Source organism: Hipposideros armiger, unplaced genomic scaffold (genome assembly GCF_001890085.2).
Source record: "Hipposideros armiger isolate ML-2016 unplaced genomic scaffold, ASM189008v1 scaffold_137, whole genome shotgun sequence".
Classification (NCBI taxonomy): domain Eukaryota; kingdom Metazoa; phylum Chordata; class Mammalia; order Chiroptera; family Hipposideridae; genus Hipposideros; species Hipposideros armiger.
The window spans coordinates 2,792,297-2,799,567 of NW_017731487.1; the positions used below are offsets into that span (position 1 = coordinate 2,792,297).

A 7,271-nucleotide genomic window follows, 5' to 3' on the forward strand; every position below is an offset into this window, starting at 1 on the left:
GGGAGCCCAGGACATGTTCCAGGCTGGGCTGGGGAGGGGAATGTGCCAGGCTGTCAGGACTTCTCGGCCAGGGCCCAAGAGAAACCAGCGGGCACCCTTCTGAGTACAGTGGATTCTTCACCTTTTGGCCCAGGCCAGGCCTCCAGCGAGGCCAGCACCCGGCACTGCCCAGGCCCCTGTCCAGTGGTTGACGGGGAAACACAGAGATTCTCTGACTCACTAGCCTATGAATGTGCAGGCTGCGTTGGAGAATGACAGAGGACCTTGCATCAGACAGGTAAGACAGAGACCCCTCCTGCCCTGGGCGTGCCCACCCCTGCAGCCAGGCAGGCCTTTGGTCAGAGAGGCCTCCCCTGTCCGGCTTACCACAGGGCAGCTCTGAGCGCAGCCACAGGCCTCACCTAAAGGTTAGTGTCTAACCAGCCGGGGGCCTGAGATGTCTCCAAGGAATCACAGAGGCAAGGAAGTCCAGGCTGTAGGAGGCTCAGAGAAGGGTGGCACTTGGACAACTGGCAGCAAACTGGACACCAGGCTGGGACCGACCCTGATTTCACTTTCTGAAAGTTTCTCAAACTGGGGACCCGCTAGGTCCTTGGGCGTATGTTTGGGAGTCCAGGAATTCTCTACAAAGACTTTTAATTGGGCATTTGTAATCTAAGAAAAATCTAAGAAGAATACGATTTGCGTGTTCTAGACCATCCTGACAAACTCCTTATGACCGGGGACTGCAGGGTGGTCAGGGCCCCGCCCCGCCATGGGGCTGTGTGAGGCCAGATGACGTCAGGCCCATGGGAGGCCAGCTGGGAGGGACGTGGAGGGCACAGCCCCCATGGAGGCGGGGGCTGCGGCTGTGAGGTCTGCGGTTCCGGACAGCCTCTGGCAGCTCCTGAGCCTGCAGCTTCTCTGACCCAGCCCCGTGATTCATGCCTCATGTTGGCTCAGCAAGTGGGGCCCCCAGCCAGGGGCAGAATTTTCAAGGCTGTGTGGCAACCAGATTAGCCATCCTGAGAACTGGATGTGCCGAGGTTGGGGGTGGGGGTTGCCGCAGAAGTGGGGGGGCTGAGTCATCATCCTGGGGCAGCAGGAGAGCCAGCACCTGGGACTGTGGAAGAGTCACAAAGAAACGCCTCAGACACACACATAGGGCCCTCCGTCCTAAGTACTTCCATTTCCACGCTCTTACTGTGTCCATTCGTGCTGCCCACTGACCCACTACCCACTGAGAGGCACCTAACACGTGTTCTTCATTCACTGCCCCGAGCTCCAAGTGGGCCTGGGTCCGTGGTATAAGAGGGTGTCCTCCCACTGCCGGTTGAGTCTCTGTGACGTTGGCTGTGGATGCTGTTTGGGCCTCTGAGAGGCCACGCTTTGGAGGTGTTGACAGAGTGGCCTGGAAATCTGGGTCAGCAACTGGGCAAGTCCCTACAGGTGGGAACTAGTGTCAGGAGAGCCTGGCCTGGCTGTAAGAAAGCCGTGAGCTTGGCAGGGGACGGAGAACCCACTGTTGTGACACATCCCATTTCTGGGCCCGCCCAGAAACCCTTTCTCTGGAGGCAGCAGGGCGTGGACAGGAAGGCAGGAGCTTGGGAGTCACCTGGGGTCTGGACCCAGCTTGCAGTCTGATCTGACTGAGGTTGTCACATAGCCCTCTGTTCCCAGGGGCTTGGAGCATCTCAGGTTCCCCTCTGAAGCCGGCCAGCCAGCGCTGCAGCTGACCTGCAGTGAAAGAATAAACCCTCACCAGGACAACCCAGGCCAAGGTCCCTTCGTGTCACTGACCATGGGGAATCCAAATGGACAAGAAGCTTGAAAAGGGAGACGGGTGCTCGACTGGCTGGAGCCAGTCCCCAAGAGGCTCGAAGGCTTGAGGGTTCTGCTGGCAGTGGGTATGAAAAGCCCTTTGCTTTTCACACAGAGGCTCTGAAGCAATGCATGAATTTCTTTCTCTCATTCATTCATTCATTCATCTATCCATCCATCCATTCCTGCCTACTAGTCTGTTTGTAAGCAGAGTAAACCCAAGTAATGTCCCGCGAGCATCCGAGCACAGGTGGCTGCAGCAGTATCCAGACCAGAGGAGGAGGGGTCATTGTGGTCCAGCCACTCCTGTCAGCACCGCACACCGGGCCTTGAGTACTGTCCACCAGGGATGGAGCAGGAGGCCTGACGAGGAGGCACCTTACAGCAAAGGGCCCTGATTCTACCTCAGCAAAAGCCTAGATGCTCCCTAAGAGCAGGGAAGGGCTGGTGCTAAGGGAAGTGGGACCCTGCACCGAGGGTCCCAAACCCCAGGTAGGGGAAATGCACAAAAGCTGGGTATTGTCATTATTTTCCCATTGTACAGATGAGGAAACTAAGGCTTAGAGAGAAAAGGCGTCTGGTCCAAAGTCACACAAAGTCAAGATTGACCCAGGAACCTGAAAGGGTAGAGAGGAAAGGAAAGAGAGAAAGAAGGAAAAGAACTCTGGAGCTCAGGCTGGAATAGGCAGGGGAAGTGCAGAGATGCCGCAAGCCCCAGGCCGCAAGCTGGCCGGCCTGGCCTTCCCTGGTCTGGAGGCCTAGATGCTGAGCGCCAAGGGACCTACCCCACCCCACCTTCTCCCTGCTGCGGCGCCAGCGCTCCAGCTGCTGTGCGCGCCTGCCCTCTGGTGGCAACATCTGGAAACGCATCGCCACCGCAACCCCACCCCCACCCCCATACCCTCCCAGCACGGTTCTTGGAAACTGTGGCTACAAGTTAGTTTCACACCTACTGTGCGCCAGGTGCTGAGCTGGAGATCAGAGAAATAAAAAAATGGTCCTGTTTCTGAAGAGTACCCAGTTTAGGGGAGAAGATAGAAGAGGAAACAGACTGCCACCATATGATGAGGTAGGGGCTTGGCTGAGGGGAGTTCGGGCGTCACATACTTGGGCTGGTTTAAAGCAGGGCAGACCCAAGAGTGGCAGAGCCAGAGGGGACGGCAGAGTGTGTCTGCAGAGGAGCCTGGGGCTGTGGGGTGAGGGCGTAGTTAGGATCCCACTCCTCACTGTCTTAACCCAGCCTCACACTGCATAGGCGGAGTCACAAGGTGATCAAGTCCTTGGGCTTTGGAACCAGGCTGCCCAGGCCTCACGGCACAGTGTGCCCATTGGCACCTCCTCTCTCAGGGCTTCAGTTTCCCCATTGGTAAGGTGCTGATAAGAGGTCTGGTGCCCAAGCCCAATGGTCTCCATTAGGATTAAAGATACTGGCACAGGAAAAGCACGCGGTGAGCGCTGCTTACACTGGCCCTTCTTTTTTTTTTAAGTGTTATGTCTCTCATTCTCGCAGCAGACAGTCTCGCGAGGGCAGAGGTCCAGGGAGACGGTATCTCGCCTAAGGACACTGGGCGAGCAGAGGCTGTGCTGAGCCTGAAGCCCGAGAGCAGGGCTCAGGCTTGGGTGCTCCAGGGACAGCACTGCAGCCTGGATTCCAAGCCCCCTCGTGTGAGTCCCCGAGGACCCGAACAGCTCTCTTCAATGGGGACTTTGCTCAGGACCCTCCCACACCACCTGTGGGGGAGCTGCAGCCTGGTTTCAGAGTTGCATCATCCACAGCCTTCGCCTAAAGCATTGGCTACAGGAAACACCTCTATTGAACTCGTCTTCCTGGAAGCCTCACTACTCAAAGTGTGGTCCTTGGACCAGCAGCGTGGGCATCACCGGGGAGCCTGTAGGAAATGCAGACTCTCAGGCCCCACCCCGGATACACAGAATCAGAACCTGCACTTCAACAAGAGCCCAGGAGACTCGTGTGCCATTACAGCTTGAGAAGTGAGAATGTTTTAAGCAACTGGACTAAGGTGACAGATGAATCGCAGGGTGATGCACGTTTGCTGAGGCTTCCATGAGCAGCACCCATGCTGGCATCTGCCAATTCGGGGGTATTGCCCAAGGTCAGAGCTTCCCGGCTCCTGCTGTCAGCCAGGCCTCCTCACAGTCATGGCAGTGCTGGCCAGCGAGTACTGGGAGGGAAGGGTGTGCAGGCCCCTGTGAGCCCGTCTGCCCAGGGGAGCCAGGACTGCACTGAGACTTGAGGGAACATTGGAGTTTGCCAGGCAGACAAATGGTGGGGGTGGGGGTGGGGTGGAGTGGGTACCTGCCCCAGGGCTGGTGTTTTCAGAGGACAGGACTTTGTAGCTCTTACCCCAACACTGTCAGGGCACCTCCATCTCTTGGGCCTCTAACCTGACTTTACAGGGGAGGAGAATGAGGCTGAGAGGTGACTTGTCCAAGTATATGGGGATCAAGGTACAAGCCCTTACTGATTTCCTGGCTCTGAAGGAGGAAAAGGCAACATCCGGGGCAACAGGCTTGGCCAGACTTGCCCTGGCTCTGCCATTCCCCCGCTGTGTGACCTTGGGCTGGTTGATTAACCTCTCTGTGTCCGTGCTTCCTCTTTTGTAAAATGATGATAATAATGGTGCCCACCTCACAGAGCTATCGCAGGGTTTACCCGAGAGCGGCACCTGGAGCTAGGAAGCCTGATGCATGTTGTTAGGCTCACTGCCTTCCAAGGGCAAGGGCTCCCATCGGCTCCATGGAGCAGGGAGGTCTTCCCTGGGAGGGGCCCCTTGGCTTTGTCCTGTGCAGCGGCTGCAGGTTATTTTTAACTGAGAGGCCTGCCAGCCCTGCAGTGAGGTTATTTGGGGCCTGGCCACAGCTGTGCTGGCCTGGTGGCTTATTTTTGAGGATGAAGCAGGCCCCAGTGCAGGAAATAGGAAAACCCTTATTTTCCACTGGTCTCCTCTTCTCTCCTCTGGAAACAACAGAGTTGTCCTGGGGGCGTCGTCAGGGTGGGGCAGGATTTCCCTCCCCTCTTGGTGGGGCTGTCACTTCCCCCAGGGTTTGGATACCCGAAACCAGGTTGAAGTGTCCAAGGGGGCCTCGGGGGAGGCAGCGGAAGCTCCTCCTTCCTGCCAAACCAAGAGCACTGCAACCCCACCTTTTTCTCAGGTGTGAGCCAGATAGATGTCAGCTGGGTGGGCCTCTGGTTCCTGGGAAGCAGGGTCACATCCGCTGTGCTCACCCAGCTCCAAGACCTGTGGAGGCTCCTGGTCCTGCCCAATTTTAGCCAGTTCCCAAGGAGCCTTGGGGTGTCCCTCCTACATAAACCTCAGCCCTTCTCTGTGGTCCCCTGATGAGAAGGCTTCCCTGTGCAGGACAGATAACTTCCGCGGGGAGTCTTCCTCCCACCCCCAGCCTCCTCCAGCTTTCTAGCTTCTAGCCTCCTGCATTCACATGCCGCCCTTCATGTCAGTGGGCTCCTCTGTCTCCCCACCCTTTTTTGGAACTAAAATCACAGCTGGCCCCCCTTTGTCTTACACAGAGTAGCTTCCGTCCTCCTGGAGGCTTTGGGGCGCAGACCTGAAAACGTTAGCCACAGTCAGAAGTGTAACTCCTACAGGAAGATGGTGAGGACCTGGAGAGAGTTTCAAGTTTGATAAAATTTTATTTCCTAAGATAGCCCCCTTCAAATATAGATGATTTTTAATATAGTTATCATGAATATATTCTTTCCATGTCATTCGACACTCACTGTAGAATTACATGGGATAGGTACTGTATTTTGATTGAAATAAAATCAAAACGTGTGGCACAGTGCAGCTGTGAGCTGTGAGCTGTCTGAGAAGAATAAGGCTCCTCAGCTCCCACCTGTGATTTTAAGAAAATTTAATCAGCTTCCTGGTGATTTCCAAGGTGAGTAAGAAGAGCCAGCTGTTTCTACGAGTTTGCAGCCTGGCTTGCTGTTACCTTGGCAACAGCTGTCAACAGGAATATTGCCTCCCCCGGACATGTCACATCCTTTAGGGCCAGAAACGTGTGCTCCTGTGTGAAGGGCAAAGCAGCGTGTGCCTCCGAGACCCAGTGTGCAGGGTTCCCTTCCACAAAGAACTGCTTATTTATAACCCAAAGGAAATTTGCCCTAAACACAGGATTTCCATGCTCACCTGGCTAATTTTCTTTTTATAGTCTGTAAGGACTTAATGGGGAACATTTCACCACTTGAAGAGATTGCTTATTTTTAACAGCAGTATTGGACTGAGAGCTTAAAAATGGGCTATTAAGGTCCAGTAGGAAAACCCACCGCCCCTCCTTGTACAAATGAGGAAAGTAAAGCCCCAACAGAACTGACTTGCCCAAAGTCCACGTAATTTATTAGTAATTTATTTTGACTTGAACGTGGCTGGAGTCCTGGTGGCCTTTTAGGGGGTTGACGTTACTGCAGGTCTGGCATGCTGACAGTAACGCCATGTAGGGACTGTCATCCCAGAGGAGGGGCACAGGCTTGTTCATGGACTTAGGAGCAAGGGGGATACTTTCTGGGGCTACCTGAGTCACTTTACAGGAACTCCATTCTCCTGGATTCACCCCCTTCCCTTGTCTCCCCTGCCCACCAGGTGCTGGAAACCTGGAGTCTGCAGGGTTCAGGGAGGAGCTGGAACTGAGTGAAATGGGTTGGGTGGGGCTGAGAAACTGGCTCCTCTGGTGATTAGGGCCACGTCCCCCAGCTGCCTGTCCCTGTCAACCTGCATGAAGTCTGAGGTTAGGGGACTTGTGGTCTGTTCTATCTCAGCTCAGTCAGGGTCCCAGGTCCTTCCTGTTCCCAAGGCCCCTCCTGGACTTTCCCACGTGCACCCCCCCCCCCAGTCTGGCTATGCCCTCCATTTCTGAGCTCTCCTGTCATGCCACTCCCCCAGGGAAAAGGCCAGGGGCACCCCTAAGTACATTGGAAATAACTTCCCTCTTCCTCTTATCTAAACCCTACGCCTAGGTTTGGGTCAACACACCAAATGTTTCTGTATAAAACTGCCCTTGGTTTGCACACTGCCACCTGTCCTAGGGAGGAAAACTCAGGCTAACTTACAACCTGACCTCATTTTCAGGAGAGATTTTTTTAACCCAGAGAAGCTGAACACAGCTGGCGCTGGGTGTGTGGCATTCTCAGTTGGGGAAAGTGACTTCCTGGGGCCAGGCCAATTGCCTGAGCAGCAGTTTCTCAGGGTAGAGATGGGGTGACCACAGCTTTGGCCCCTGGTGAATGGCCACTAATCCCTCCTGGAGGCCAAAGCCTTTGTTCCAGAGCCCTGGGCACATCATTTCACTTGCCTGTAAAGTCTCGAACTAACGGCTCCCCGGGGCCGTCCAGGTGGATGACAGAGGAGGCGGGGTGAGTAGGGAGGGTGTGGTATTCCAGGAGTTCTATGTCTGCCCGGGTTCTGCCTCCTGCACGTTACTTAATGATACTCTTT

At 55.2% G+C, this 7,271-nt stretch overlaps 1 long non-coding RNA gene across 1 annotated transcript; it reads left to right on the forward strand.

The window, feature by feature from the left end:
- Positions 1-2,731: 2,731 nt before the first annotated feature.
- On the forward strand, positions 2,732-5,512 carry LOC109386649 (uncharacterized). Its single transcript, XR_002124822.1, has 2 exons — positions 2,732-2,869; positions 3,311-5,512. It is a non-coding gene; the product is annotated as an uncharacterized LOC109386649 (long non-coding RNA).
- The last annotated feature ends 1,759 nt before the right edge of the window (positions 5,513-7,271 follow it).